Below are 16,623 nucleotides of genomic sequence, written 5' to 3'. Positions count from 1 at the left end.
GGGGGGTGAGTGGCTAAGTTTTCTTTTTATCCAATAAAAATGTCTCCTTGCCAGATCGATTGTTGTTGCTAGGAGACTGAAGCATCCTTTGGCAAGGGGCTTCAGCTCTGCTCGTCTGTTGTTTCACTCTCTCTCCCTCTCTCTCTCCCTCTCTCACTTACTCTCTCTTCTCTCGTGCACGCGCGCTCACGGGCACACACACACACACACACACACACACACAGCCACGGAGCTGGCGCGCAGAGCAGTGGCGCCCATCCTCTCTCTCAGTGCGACTCCTCCGAGGGATCAGGAGTAGACTAAGTCAAACTTCCAGCAGCTTGAGATTTGTGCGCAACCTTTCAAGGATCGAAGCCGTCAAGGTAGGTCAAATCTCACACATTCCTGACTGGTAGGCAGTGGTTGTCAGAGTGCAGTGAAAGAATTGACAGTCCGGGAGCGTTCAAGCGCGCGTCAGCCAATCCTACTGTAGGGAGCAATTTGCTTTGAACTTTGCGCAGGATTTAAAAAGCCAGTTGTACTGCATAAACGTGCTTGTTGTTTCCTTTCAGTCACGTTCAGTAATTGTGGGTTGTGTCAGCGGGGGAAAAATGGTTGCTAATCTCTGCAGCAGATGCACGATAAAGATACAGAAGGTGAAACAAAGACTATCTGCAGTTGCGTATTTCACTCCGCGCGGAGAAGTTATTTGGGTTCAGACAAACCGCACTGAGGCATGTCCCTCGGCTTTAGGCTTCCCAGGGAAGGATGGGCGGGTAGTCTTTGAAAAGAGGCATACAGGTGGATCCGATATCTGGATCTGGTTATTGTTTATCAGTGTTACTTTCCGTTTGCATCTAAGGATCCACTTCACACCTTGCGCTAGAGGAAAGGCAAGTGGACCTGCACTAAAGGTAGAACCAACAAAATGGGAATGTCCACATTAGTTGCTGTCTATGAGCTATACTGGCTTTAACTAGCAATCTTATATTTCTCACTAACAAGCAGAGGGGTAAAACAACTTAGTGGATAACTGGATAAACATATTGATTCATATAGCCAAACCCACATGTTATTACTGGCCATTTCTTTTTAATCTTCTGCACTCTACTAGAAAAACAACTGCAAATTACAGTTTTATAAACAGTGAAAAATCATGGCCCGTGTCCGAATTCATGTAGAGCAGGTGCGTTTTTATAAGCCCCAAGAGAGAGGTTGTAATTAGCTTTAATATATTAGGGGTCTATAATGTGCTGTCTTTTAAAAATAAACATAAAAACAAAAATACTGCATTTTAGGTGTGTGTATTTTTCGTGTTTAATTCTTACTGGTGTACCCATTCAGGTGCATTTTGGACACACTTCAGAAAAGATATCATTCCTGCCCCACACCACCCATGCTGAAGCATGCATCAATGTGTTGATTAGTCAGTGAAAGACTTTTGGTTACTCTTAATCAATTTTAACCAAAATTGTCATATTTTACTAAAATGATATGCAGCAGATAAGGATAAAATAATGTTTATGTTATAATGGAGTTACAGTATTGAAGTGGGAACTACTAGATGATATAGAATTTTACCAAACCATGATCAAATGTCTATTTGTGATAATCGTATACTGTGTTTTTTAACTGTATTAGAATTGCAATATCCAAATGATAAGGTTACTAAATAAAGAGCAATGAGAATTTTTAAATTAACTTTGTTGCTCAGTTAGATACGAGTGTATTTCCTCCACGTGAACATGTTATCATTGCTTGTGTAAAATGACAGCTACATGCTTTTTCAGAATAATATATATGAATATAAAATATTCATGTTTCTATGATTATGGATTTTTATGTATATTGTAAAAATGTAATATTTGATTAACTAGGCTGAGATGTCCTTATTGATATAAAGCAACATCTCTGAGTGTAAATTCTTTGTGAAACTTGTTGCATAACTAAGTTTAATTTCACAATTGTACAGAGAGTTCGCACATCAATAACTCTCTCAGCATGTGCGTGCGAGGATGACAACTATAGGTGGGGATGTAGTGACATGTTAAGACTTTAACTTATGTTTACATGCTTATGTGTAAATGTATTTATGTGCGTTCTTCTGTGTCAGGAGATGTTAATCTGTGGGTAAGGCAGCTGAAAATTTCTCCTGCTGAATGGATGTATTTTGTTATCAAATGTGCTTACAAGCTTCTGATTGTGATTTTGATTTGTTTGTATGTACTATATATGTAGAAATGGTCATGTATATTCCACACACTACACCTAACTGAACTGGATGTACTACAGAACCTCATCATTAGCTGCTGTAGAGCAGTGCACAGTGTGTGTATGTGCATGCTTGTGTTGTAACATAGATTCTGACTTTAGAAGAAATGCTGACCACTACATATTATGGGATGATGTTTTCTGTGATGCGATGACAAGTTGACTTTATTAGTTTATATATTTTTCTTATAAATCAGACGTATTAGCCAAAGTCCTTTTTCTATAGCCATAAATGAGAGATTATGATGAGAATTTATGTTGTAGTCAGTTCTTTGAGCTTTTATAGGACATTTAAAAAGTTTTATTATTCATGGGGCACAGTGGCAGTTAATAGCAGTTAAGTCCAAAAGCAACTTGTGTAGAAGAAATATAACAAAGTACCCATAGAAATTTTTAGAACGCCACCTATATCATGACCTCTTTTCTGCAGCTATAGCCATACGTGCTGTGAGGAGCTCTAACATCCTGAAATGCACCTGCTCAACAGCTTGACAGGATTGTGCGTGACAGCTGAGACGGAGGTGTGTTTAATCATAAGTTGGTGACTATATGTTACCAATGGCAGGATGTACATTAACTGCTGAGAAAAAAAGGAGAGAGGAAAAGGGGAATTTTGCTGCAAGAGTGTTTTTTAAGACATTATATATTTTTGTTATATTCAATTAAAAGTCACCCACTGCTAACAAGGAACAAACTTTTTTTTTTTTTTTACAGAAACCTCTAATAGGAGGTGATTTCAGGACATTTGAATTATTTTGGATGAAGTATTTGTATTTCATCTGACGAGAATATACTGGAACCATAACACAGGCATCAGGAAAGCTTGAATTTGGGATGTTGGTATTTTACTAAATCTTATCAAGGCATACAGTACATATTGAACAGAACATCTGTTAAGCGGTGGCTTTGGGACTGTGGGATTTTAGAAAGCAATATGGATATTCCATGTAGTGTTATTTATTTCTTTATTTATCTGTGTGACTAATGTCCTAGCCAATTAAAAGCGGAACATAATTTTACAGAGTATAAAAGGATGAGAACATTTAAAGAACTATCAAAACTGAGCAAAATTTAATAGACAAGGAGGAAAATATACAAATATTTTTGCATGATTTAGAACTATTTGAAACAATCACATTATATAATTATCATGTGAAATATTGCTGAGATGTGTGTGTAGCTCCAGTGAAGAGGATTAAGTGTGACTAACTGGAGTATAAATAATTTTGAATAATTTTTTTATTTAATCGTTTGTGCATATGTTAAAAATCTCGTTTGTATGTTACACTTTTTAAAAGGATATTTTCATGTTAAAATGTTTGATGAAGCATAGGTCACTAAAACTGAAGCATAGAAAAAGCTGACACTGACAGTGAATTACCAGCTTTTGCTCCTATTTTACAGCAATATTCATTTAAACTGGTCAACAGTGTCTCCATACTTTTGACGCCCAGGTGTTTCTGAGGACAGCAGAGTGCTTTTTTATGTCGCTGTCCTTGGTGCTGAATTCATTTTCTTCATGACTTGAAGTCTTTGTAGGCAGTCTCATACCTACAAGGCATAAATGAAATTAACATCACACGAGACTGTATTTTCACAATTGTTACGCTGATGTGGAATCATGACTTTTCCTCTTTTGTTCTGTTCTTTCTCTTTCTGGTTTCTTGTGTTCATCAACACTGAAGATGAGGGGATGAAAACATGGAATCTCAGTGTAAAGCCAAGACGAGTCTAACACAGTAAGCGGACAGGTAGGTCGATCAAAATGACAGTGACTTGTTTCATGCAAAGAACAAATGAACCACTTTGATGAACAAATATGGACATGAACTATGTTCTGTTTCTGCTTGCGTCAGTCTGCTCCATGTGTGTTATCCTGCATGGACATGTAGGTTAACAGCTGCCTCTAAATTGCTATAGGTATGAATGGTTATTTGTCTCTATGGGATGAATTTATGACCAATCAGTGGCATTGCCACTCATTAAAAGAATAAGCGAGTGTCTATTGAAGTAATTAAATACAATAACTTGCTGCTCCCCAACAGCCCAATATTTTGTTAAAGAAGGTATCATTCCATGAAGCCATATTTGCATTCAGCTTTATGTACTGTACCATCATAATAAGACAGCACTATCACTTTCATGGCAGCTTCATCACAGAAACAAACAAACAAAAAAACACATGGAAGTTTATTCCAAATGAATAGATCTCCAGTTTCCCCACTTTTAAATCTGCGCATTGCTAACTTGCCACATCGGCGTCTGGGCTCACCTACTTGATTGTCTTGTTGGTTTTTTTAAACATGATATTTAAGAGTTTGGCTGTATCAAGGACTGATCATTTGAATATCATTCCTACACTGACTTCCAAAAGCCAGCATGTCTAAATTTCACAAAATGTTTATTTGGCATATTTTTTGGCTGTAAGACGGTTATTGACAAATAAAAATGATGGGACATAATGTTTATAAGAGTGACCTAAATTAAGGAATCCCAGAAAGCAGGAGAAAGCATCACAGAGAAAAAGTTACACTGGCATATTTGTATAAAGATTCTGGTTTTCTAGCATGTATCATTTTGGGGTTTTGTTTTTGTTTTTTTGTTAAATGGTTTCATTTTGTGGATAATTGCCGTTTTTAGTGATTCCATGTAGGGAGTAGTCATTAACACAAAAAATAGGTCCTTCATCCGTTCTCGAAGGCCTCCTGAAGTTCTTTCTTTGAAGGTTTTATCATTTTTTTCTTTATAGAAACACTGTTGCTGTGCTCAACATGATCCTTTCACTGTTATGCTCCAGTGAGGAAACAGGGAAGTGTTTGGAAATCACTGCTGCTTCCCACAGCTCACCTCTCATCATTAACTACAGTCACAGCATACACTGAGCTGTGCACACACTTACCAGCATGCACGTGTATACACTGCGTGCACATTGCTATGTCTGTTCACTGACATCCCTTTTTCACTACATGCACGCATGCATACATACGCTCAGGGGATGAGGCAGTGAGCGAAAGGGCAGTGGGATGTACAGCTGTGATGGTGTGTCTCAGAGAGAGATCAGACTTGTTAATAAATTATGATCTTGAGCAGGGAAACTGTGTGTGTGAGAGAATGTGTGAAATGCATAGTGAGGGGTTGCTTCCTGGTCATGCAGTAGCAGCTATCGATACAAAACAAAAGTTACATGGTGCAGATGTCATGACATTTCCAGATGTTTTATTGTTGGATTACAACCTTTTTCATCTGATGCCAATTAAAGGTTGTTTTAACTGATAGCTGATAATACACAGCATAATAACCAGGTGAAGATCCAGAACTGGGTTAGTGTTTGGAATGGGCAATTTGAAAATGGAAAAACAGCAGTACAAGTCATTATGTATGTAAATGTTAGTGTTTTATATTCCCTTTGGTAGTGTGATAGTGGCATGCAACTGAGTTTTTTATTACTTCTGTCTGTGAATATGTGATTTAAAATGGAGGGCATTCAGCTAATGGCTTTATCACTGTTTTAATTAAACCTGTGAGGAGCACACACAGTGTCAGTTTTCTTCTTTATCTCATGTCACTGGTCAGCAGTGTTTTATCAACTGGGATAGGTAAATGACTACTGCGTGAAATACCGAGTAGTTCTGCTTTCATTTGTATGTCATAACCAGGCAAAACTTCCAGTCACACACAGAATCGTCCAGTACTGTAAAGCGTCTCTTTCTCAGGTCTTGGTCACATTACAGTCATAGTAACCTTTCCTCCCCTGTTGCATCAGGTATAGTAACTACATTGTTCGTACAGTATTCACCCATATTGCACAAGTCAAACTCTCTCTATCCGACCACTCAGCGTTTCCTTGCTCACCGCTGTGCGGGCATCTGGCACACACCTGGGAACTGCATGAGAGCTGTGAATGTCATTGTGAAGTAATCAATAAATAACAGTAGGTGCAGCATAGTGCCATAAGTTGAAACTGTAGTTTGGACAATTGTGAATTTAGATTTAATTTTAAATATATTGCATAAATGTCTTCTGCAAAGCACAACAACTGAAAACTAGTATTACAACAGTGACAGCCACTTCATTAGGTACACCTCTTCAGCCACTCATGAATGCAGATACAGTATCCAATCAGGCAATAACATGGCAGCAATGCAAAGCATTTAGGCATGCGGGCTTAGTCAAGATGACATAATGAAGTTCAAACCAAGCGTCAGCATGGGAAAGAAAAGTGAGTTAAGTGAGTTGAATGAGGCATGGTTGTCGGTGCCAGATCTGAGTATTTCAGAAAATGCTGATCTACTGGGATTGTCCCACATAACCATCTCTAGGGTTTACAAAGAAAAGAAAGACTATCCAGTGAGCAGCAGTTCTCATGATGAAAATGCCTTGTTGATGCTAGAGGTCAGAGGAGAATGGCCAGACTATGCTGAGGTGATAGGACAGCAACAGCAACTCATGTAACCTCTAGCTGAAACCAACTACACAGAAATGCGTCTCTGACCACACAACGTATCGATCCTTAAAGCAGATGAGCTACAGCAGCAGAAGACTTCGCCGGATACCGCTCCTGTCAGCTAAGAACTGAGACTTTAATTTGCATAGGTGCACCAAAATTAAATAAAAAATGTTGCCTGATATGATGAGTCTTGATCTCTGCTGGGAGAAAATCTGCGAGGAATGTTTCAAGCACCAAATTAAGGCAGTTTTGCAGGCCAAAGGGGATCCAAGACCACAAGGAGCAAGGTGTACCTTAAGTGGTCTGTGTGCATATGCTTTATGGTTGTTGCCTAAAAGTCAGCTTGTTTTTGAGCTTTTATAATTTCTCACATATGACCCAATACACTTAATGTTGCACTGAGTACTTAAAAATTCTCCCTTCAGGTCTTATTTATATACATTTGTGCATATACGCTTTTAGTGGGTATGCATTTTGGGGGGGGGTGTTGTTTGATATTGATAGTCACTCATAGTAAAAAAGTAAAAATAAAATCCTCCCTTGCTTTAAAACATAAAAATTAATATAATATTCACAAGTCTGAAAGACGAAACGGAGCTTTTTAATATAGTTAAATAAAGAGTTCCTGTTTAAATTCAGTCGACTGAACTTTTTGTGCTGATGTGGGAACAATGAATTTTACAATTACAATGATGAGGATTCCAGGGCTAATGTGGGAGGGCAAATCATAAACTTAGTACATCATTTAAATTCTAATAATTAGTGAGGAATGTCGGCGGTAATTGGTTTTTGCACATAACCACCTAACCGAAATCAAGCAAAGCCAACCAACATTTGCTCCTATCTGAAAGGCTTTTGTCTCTGTCCAACTCAATTAAATGTGCTCTTCTAACAGCCTCAGATAGCTTATACTGTGGTCAACACTCCATTACTCTCTACCTGTCTATTAAAGCTCTGTGCACCTCATGTATCGACCATGCTGACGACAGAGCGGCAAGCTGTGTGAACATGAATTAAGTAGGGTACCACAAGATCTGTGCCATGGTGAGTTAGACTGATGCGTCATGATGTCTCACAGGGTCATTACATGACAGTTAAGTTGATAGATGCAATCCACTGAGGAGTAATTCTACTTCTGACAGGTCCACTGCCTTTTATAGTGATAAACTGCAGGTCTGATGGATGCTTTCACACATTTCCCCACCCTTTTCTGTTTTTAGGTTGAACAGACATTCTTTAATGTTTAAATCATGCAGTCAGACGTGCTGGAGATCACAAAACCCAGGGAATGCACACATACAGAGACATCTGATTGAAACTTAGTGGGAAAGGATAAAATATTAATCGATTTTCAACACAATGTAGAATAATTTCTCAATTCTTTTTGTTTTATTTTTGTCAATTAAATGTAAAAGTTTCTCAGATGTTGGGTGACGTTGCTCTTTCTTTGCAATCAGCTATCAAAAACTCAAACATATTGGAGTTACAGTGATAAAAAAGAGAAAAAACATAGAGAAATGTGCATATTTTAAATGTTTGAACACCTTGTTTAACATTGTAACTTTACACGAGACTCGAGCGAAGCGGAGTTGAAATGAAATTAAAACTAATTAATACAATTTCTGTCACTTAATGCATTTTCATGGTTAAGTTCAAACCATTTTGGAGGTCTCGCTGTACCGCAACTTACAAAAAACAGAGCGCTAAGCACTCCCACTGCAGACTTTTTGTGGTGCTCGAAGGTTAAAAGCTCTTTTAGTGGAGGATCCTTTTGGAGTACCCACTGCACATGAGAGCAAAGTCTAGCCTGTGTAGCTCTAAAGTGCTCTATACGGGTTAAACCTATTTTCATTATAAATTTACTTCCAAGTATGTAACAGAAGGAGGATTGTGCATTCTATTATGAAAAACCAGAGTTCAGAGGCTGTGTGGTTAATATTTGCAATTCAAGTTATCTCTAAGGTCCATTTCTATGTCATGTCTAACATGATACGACCTTTAACCTTGGAGCCTAATGGAGGTCAGAAATATACCGATTGATCAATACAGGAAGGCCGAGTTGAGTACCTGATTATTGATTTTAACTGGTAAATGGTAATAAAAGATGGCATACTAAGCAGAGCTATAAAATGCAGGTAAAATTTAGTTAATTTAAACTTATTTATAAGACTTTTATTTAAAACCATGTAGATTTATGCGCTAATACTAAAGGGTTGGAGGGTTGTGCATCATGTCTTGCTCGTTGTTTGGTTGTTGTATTTTGTGAGATGTTTCTGTCCTATTTATGGATCATCAGTCTTTCCTGCCTAAAACGCACTTTGTAAATAATTAATGGTCACAGCCCATTGCACCCGTTACACTGTCAGAAGTCTAGGACACCAGTTCTACACTCATATGTACGCGCGCGCACACATACACACACACACACAGGTCATTGTTTTGTGAGTGGAAAAATAAAAAGTACACTTTTCACACAATTTGAGAAGGCTACGCCACACCCCGACTTTAACAATTCATACACCTTGAATTCACATTCACTTAACAGTAGTAAGTACCACTGTTCTTACTTGGCTGTAAAAGATAAGAATGAGAAAGGAGAAAGAGATGGAAGGAGGCTGAAACACACAAAGCCACTGATGAATTAACTGATAACGCTCTGACAGTGTGCGGCGTCTTCTAAGGGGTCTGTTGTTCAGCACACAGCAGCAAAGCTTCTGATGCTACATCCATTCTCTTTCTCTTAAAAAGGAAAGAAAGAAAGACCTCACTCACACACACACACATACATACAGTGTCTTCTCATACTGTGAGATTCATGTCATTGGAGCAGCTTTCAGTTCTGTCAGATCTGTAATAGTCAGATAAACAGGCACATACACACACACACACAGTCAGTGGAAACACACAGGTTGTGGGGCTATCTCTCCTCTCAGCGTACCGTGGTCCATCGACCCTGCATGGCTGCTCTCAGCTGGATACGTGTCATCCACAGCAGCCCTGCCTGTTAGGGAGAGAGTGAGGGCTGCGGTGGGTGTAAGGGAGGTGGAAATAAATGGGAAGAGTGGAGTACCAGCAAAGGAGGGGGGTGGAGGAAGGGATGCAGGGAAGCTGCTTTGGAGCAACCAGAGGATGTAACATGAGAAGCAAAAGAGGAGTGTGGTTTGACTTGAGCAGGGTCAGGGGTGAAATAGGGTTGTCTGTCAGATGTTACTCTGCATCATAGCTCCCAGGGAGAAGGGTCAGTAGTCTTCCTGCTCTCTCTTTTTAACAGTGCTGTTATTTTTCTGCCTGTTCTTTACTCACCTCATGTATCCCCCCCCATATCTCTCTAATAGGGCTCTTTGATGATGTTGCTATGTGCCAGCTGGTGTCTTCTCCCATCCTTTTCAATTCAGGTAAGGCAGTTAATAGCTATGTGTGCCTATGTAATGCAAAGGTAGATGTCTGCATGTCAGTCTGTGAATTAACTGTAAAAAAGAGGTTGTGGTTTTACAGGGAGCACATATCCTGTTTATTTTTGTTTGTTTGTTTGTTTGGGCAGATGCAAAGACTTCTTGTCTCCCTTGCTTAAAGTCACAGCACATAGTGCACATAGCAACAAACCACAACAAACCAAAAAAATGTTTGCTTTAAATAGTGTACGGGTGCATCTTATTTCTCAAGAATAAACAAGTAAAATGTGTGTTGGTAGTAGTTTGGCAAGTTTGTTACCTTGGACTTAGTTTGGTGGCAAAGGATACTTTTGCTTGTTTGTTTTGTTTGGTCATGCTTAAATATGGAGCAGATGGGACAGACAGCATTTTGATGTGCACTTTCATGGGCCTAATTAGGGGTTTAATCATTCAGAAACAAAAATTTAATCAACGGTCTTCGTCACATTTCGATGTGCCAATTTCATGACATTCCATCCTGGCGAAGGGCACGCTGGATGTACAACTGATTGGATTTCACTTTTACTTTACAATAATTGTCAATCATCAAATGTCAAAGTGTGTCTTTGGAGAAATGTTACATTCCCTAGTAAGAGTGTTTATTCAACTTGTAGAGTAGCGAGGACCAAAGATCAATCAAAAGAACGGCACCATGCAGTAAAAAAGAAAGAAAGGAAAAAAGCTGTTAACCACTAATGTGGCAAAGGGTGTGTTTTGTGATGTAGTGGTGGTGAGAGTTATTTCATTCTCTATAAAGATTAGTACCAGTTTGTGTTTTCCTGCCCCCCCCAATAAAACAAGCTGAGGTCAAAACTACTCAGCATTTTAAATAAGTATTTTTAATACAGCCTCTGTCACTGCTCTGCATTAAAAACCCAAGGCTTCTTGTCCTGTACTTTAACCTCCTTGGAAACATTTTCAGTAATGAAAAAAGGGACAAAAAGATTTTCTGTTACACAGTGTGTGCTCCACTTGCACAGTTGCTCTTGAGAAAGGAAGCTGGGTTTGGGAACTTTCCAAGAGGTTATAATGAAGCAAACATTCAATTTCAGCGGACTCCATGAGAGAGTGTAAAAGTGCTGGGAGATATTATTTGGCACATTTCTGGGAAGTTGACCTCAAGAGCTGCCAATTATAGCAAAGCATGGTTTCAAAGGAGTGCATTGGAGGAACTCTTATAGTTCTAGCTCCATAAATATACAATTTTAAACTCAACAACACACATCCATAAGCATGCGCTTACACCAAGACACCCTCAAAACAAACACATAGCCACATCTGCAGCCTTCTTGCAGTGTTGTCCTCAAAACTAATCTCGTGACAGTGTTCTCTTTTTTTTTTAGACTCAATAATATAATTACTAATAATGATATTCTGATTCTTCTTCTTCTTCTTCTCATTATTATTATTAGTAGTAGTAGTATTATCAATTTTAATTTTTGGAGGCTATATTTATAGGGACTCCAGCTTTTTCAGGGGAATACTGGAAATCATTCAAGGAGGATCTATTTTTTTCTCCAATAAAGACACACATCAAGGATGTGTGACGGCTTTGAGAATTGATATAAATCTTTCATTGATACCATCAATGTCATCCCCCATGTCCCTCCAAAATATAGAAATTAAGTGGAATTAAATATCCATGTCAGGTAATCTCCTGTCAGAATTTGACAGGAACATCACAGTTATATAAATAATATATGCCCACATAAATGATATCAATTTTACAGTTCAAATTATGTATTAGTACTCCTGCCTTGCCTACAGTAAGCATTTATTTTGTATCATGTAACCTGATTTTGTGTGTCCTTTACGTGCTTCCTGACCACACTCATTCAGATCTCTGTTGGTTGATGCAGAAGGAAGCTAAAACATAGAAATAGTCTGCTTTTAGGTCAACCCCTCAGAGAAGCAGAGGTGTGTGTTTGTGCATGTGTGTGTGCACGTGTGTGGGTGGGTGTTTGTCTGGGTGTGTGCGTTCGTCTGTATGTGTGTGATATTACAGAGCAGAGTAGTAAAGGTATGGCAGCCGCCTGAAGAAAAATTTGAGCTGCCTGCATCTAAGAGAAGCTTTCATCCTCCTACCTGCCCACTAAAGAGGGGAGACTTACTCTCTCGCTTTCTCTTACACATGTGCGCGCGCACACACACGCACATAAACACACACAGATAAAGTAGCAATCAAGAGAAATTTTACCATGAGCTTGCTCCTTGGTCTAGATTGATTTTTCTAGTCACAACGTCAACCTCCAGCTTCTGTCTTATCTCTCCCGAGGATTGCAGGAGAGGCACGAGTGGCAGAATTTAAAAGAAGCGAGCTATGTCTTACTCGAGCCTTATGAGTGACTTTTTAGTAGCCAAATGCAAACTCAACAACACAGAGAGGGATTGCTTCTTGGGGTTGACAACATTTCTGGCTAAGATCAGACATCCTGGTGATGGGGTCAAGGTGTGTGTGTGCACACAAAATTCTGTTTGCTTGCTTGTATTTGTTCATTTACTGATGGGTAATTTCACTGCATTTGAAGAAAAAAAGCATTAGATCTTATATATCTTTTAATTGTACCTTCAAAACAATTGCTCTGGACAAAATAGACATCAGCGATACACTCTGGCACTTTGACAAGTCAGCAAAGCAACAGGCTGATGAGAGTGTATAAGTTGAACAAATAAACAAATGCTCTACACTCATGGCCACTGCATTAGGTACACCTGTCCCACTGCTTGTTACCATAAATAGCTTATTAATCAATGGCAGCAACCCAGTGTATTAAAATCTTGAGGACCTCCACAAGTTCAAACCAAGTATTAAAATGGGGAAGAAAGGTGATTTTAGTGTCTTTGAACTAGACATGGTCTTAGTACTTCAAAAACTAGTGATTTACTGGGATTCTTCCATTCAAGCATCTCCAGGCTTTACAAAGAATTATCAGAAGAAGAGAAAATATCCATTAAGCAGCAGTTCTTAGGTTTAAAATTCCTTGTTGTACCAGAGGTCAGAGGACAATGGCCAGACTGCCCTGAGCTGTTAGGTAACCAGCAGCACCAAAAGACCACACCGGGTGCCACTTCTGTTAGCTGACAACAGGAATATGAGGCTATAATTTGCACCTGCAAATGTAATGGTGCAGGGGATATTGTCTTGACACGCTTTGCGACCTTTACTACCCACTGAGCTTGATTTAAATGACACAGTCCACTTGATCGTTGCCGACCAATGTTCATTATGACCTTTATGACCACAGTGTTATCCTAATGGCTGCTTCCAGCAGGACAACCTCCCATGTGACAAAGCCCAGACCATCTCAGACTGGTTTCCTAAACAAGACAGTGAGATACTCAAAGGACCTCTACAGTCACCAGATCTCAAACCAACAGAGCACCTTTGGATGCTGTAGAGCAGGCGATTCGCATCACTGATGTGTGGCTGACAAATATACTGCAACTTCATAAAGCTGTCATGTCAATATGGACCTAAAAATGTTTCCAGCACCTTGTTGAATCTATGCCAAGAAGACTTAGGACAGTTCTAAAGGCAAAAGGGCGTCCAACCTGATAATAGCACCTACCGCCTCATTCAGTGTACCTAATAAAGTGGCAGGTGAGTGTAATTTATTGAAGTTAAAAAAATATCTGAAATAAAACACAAGCCGCTAGACCAGCCTTCTAAAAGCAGGACAAGTTTTGTCTCATTAGCCTACTCTTGCATACATTATTGCTAACTTACACAGGCTAGGTCTTAATAAATAGAGCAGCTAACATTTCCAGTGACCTTGTTCCCATGTGCCTATACTGTTAGAACCTATCAGAATGCACCAGCATATGATAACACAGGAGTTACTGCTTGCTTAACTAACATTAATCAATAAACCAGTGGACTTCAGATATACAGGCGCTGTCACTAGCACAGATTTGTAATATCCCCCGAGACTGGATATTAGAAAGAAGCTACCTCCATCATTTAGATACGGTCTAAATTTGCTAGCGTCATTTTGTAAACACCTTCGCTGTAATCCTTTACTGTTCCTGCTGCCATGACAGTCTGACAGTTGAACACTTATTAAATGCAATGCCCGTAGAATGCGTGTTATCCATGGGAAAAGAAGGCTGCAGTGGAGCAACTGTACTTGGATGCTACGGCACTACACAAACCGATACCCACTCCCAGGGTATGTTTGATCGTCTAAATAAAATTGGTTTGTGAATTAATCATGTTTCTTGTTCATGATGTTTAAGGATTGGCCGAAATATTTGGCACTAGCATAAGAACTATTCATCTTACAGATGAAACTTGGAATTCTGGGACATCTAAATAGCATCGTAGCGAGATAGCTAAACATTATCATTTCAATCTGTTATAAAGATCAAGTTCAACATTATTTTCATTCAAATTAGTCATACAATCACATTTTTATGGCCTGACTCCCTTAAGGCAAAGGACAGAGGCTATATATACAATGGGCAAGATAGTACAAAAATGTAAAATGCACTGCTGGTGGTAAAGTTTGGGTCTTTTCTTGTTTGGTTTAATCATTATGAAGTTAGACCAAACCATTCTTGCTACACTACGAATAAGCCTGTCAAGACACTCCCGATGGCACTGCGTTAAAAGTACACAAGACTTTGGTACTCATGCCAAAATTATTGAAACCCTCAGAATACAATCTCTGCTGTGCCTTATTGAATGCAGTTAATGTTGAGCAACAATGTGAGGGTTTCTGTGATGTGTAAACCTAGAAATCTAAAACTGTCCACAAGCAATGACCAACAGATGGAAATAAGAATATGATTTTCTTTGATCTTTCTAAATGATTTCTTTTGTTTTATTGATATTTGGGGAGAGGTTTTTCTCTTTGCGCCATATGGTTAGGTCTTCCACTTGCTCTCTATAGTGCCTCTCACCACTGTTGCTTATTAGTCTCATCTCTGTGGTGTCATCTGCAAATTTTATGATTCTGTTGTTGTCATATTTGGCAACACAGTTCTGTGTAAACAGACTATACTCTAGAGGACTGAGAGAGCAGCCCTAAGGCATGCATTGTAGATGAGAATGGTTTACCTATTCTCACAGTCTAGGAACTGCTTCCCAGAAAATTGCATTGAAAGCAAATCTGTAATCAATAAACAAAAATGTAATTTATGTATTTTTGATTTCAAGGTACACTAAAGCAGCGTGCAAGGAAATGATATAGCATCACCTGGAACAGTAGGTAAATAATATAATAAATAATGTGTGGAGGATAGCGGGAATGCAAACAAATCTATGAGTCCTAATTCTTTGAACAGTTTTAAGATCCGTCTCTGTCACCTGTAGACCAGTCTCATTGGGTGGGCTCTGGGGTGCTGCCACTGGCTCTAAGTTGTGAGTTTCAAAGCTAGTATAAAAATTGCTAAACTCATCTGGGAGAGAGGCACAGATGTTGATAGCTACACTAGGTTTTGATAGACCTAGATATTTGGTAATGTTACTTATTTCTTGATTTAAAATTAGTGGTACATTCTGTGCAAATAAGCACACACACACAAACACACACATTTGCACATGCATTAAATGTTGTTGTTGGGTAAGAATGAGTAGCACTGGAATATGGATATTCACAAAGAATTTAAGATAGTCACTGACCATTTCACTAACCTTGAAAAAAATTGTAGCCCTGGGGCCCATGCTGCTTTAATGTGGCCTTGGCTGTATTGTCCTCACAGTCGGCTGCAAGCATTTCACTTTCTGCTTGTAGGCATGAAGCAAGAGCACTGACAGGTAGTTGGATTTCCCAAAGTAAGGTGAGGTTTTTGCCTCTGGTTATGCAGGTGAAATGCAGAAAAAGTTTTGGTAGCACAGATTTTAAGTTACAGAAGTCAGAATATCTCCTGTGTGCTAATGGCTCCATACAGATCATTCAGTGCCTCTGCAGCAACATCTCACACAGGGCATTATCTTAGAGGTGGAATAACCTGCTCCTTTTTCTTTAGCTGTTTCAGAAGTGGGAGGCCATAGTACAAGACTAGTTAAAATAAGCAGACATTGACCTGTCAGTAAAGAACCCAGAACAGAACACAACATACAACGGCTCTTTGTATCCTTTGAGAGGTGGTTCAGACGTGAGGTTCAGTCCCCTTTTTCCTTGAGCACTGGATGTTGACATGAAATCAGCCATTCGTTTTGTGGAATAGCAGTGACATATGAAATGAAAACAAGTGAGTGAGAGCATCCCACAACCTCCTCCCACCCTGTTGGATTCCTCCAGCAGCACGGCTGTGTGCTGTTATTATAAAACCAGCATGCTGATGTTTAGGAGTTCTATACCATACTAAACAAGTTAATTTTTAGTGTTTGTCATATGAACATTTGTTAAGTAGATTAAATACTAATCAAAGGTATTATAGTGCTTCCTCTGGAAAAAATAAAAAAGAACATTAAATTGTGAAATTTTATATCAATTAATCTGCTAGTTCAGACTATTCATTTTCCAAATATGTCAACCTCAAAGGTAGCAG

The 16,623-nt window shown here is 39.0% G+C and overlaps 1 protein-coding gene across 10 annotated transcripts in view; it reads left to right on the top strand.

Moving 5' to 3' along the window:
• Window positions 1-203: 203 nt before the first annotated feature.
• The window catches only part of grm3 (glutamate receptor, metabotropic 3), a 40,552-nt gene continuing 24,132 nt past the window's right edge, over window positions 204-16,623 (top strand). For 2 of the 10 annotated variants that reach the window (XM_005470832.4, XM_025909165.1), the window contains exons 1-3: window positions 204-362; window positions 3,936-4,001; window positions 10,033-10,092. The gene's annotated coding sequence lies outside the window, so the exon portion shown is untranslated. Of the gene's footprint in view, window positions 363-699; window positions 894-2,680; window positions 2,772-3,935; window positions 4,002-10,032; window positions 10,093-15,286; window positions 15,339-16,623 lie in introns of those variants that run through there. The other 8 variants (XM_025909166.1, XM_025909164.1, XM_019361542.2 and 5 more) reach the window with 8 other exon arrangements.

This window comes from Oreochromis niloticus, linkage group LG7 (assembly GCF_001858045.2).
Source record: "Oreochromis niloticus isolate F11D_XX linkage group LG7, O_niloticus_UMD_NMBU, whole genome shotgun sequence".
In the NCBI taxonomy this organism is placed as follows: domain Eukaryota; kingdom Metazoa; phylum Chordata; class Actinopteri; order Cichliformes; family Cichlidae; genus Oreochromis; species Oreochromis niloticus.
The sequence above is the reverse complement of the archived record's forward strand: the minus strand, read 5'-3'. Positions and strand labels throughout refer to the sequence as shown.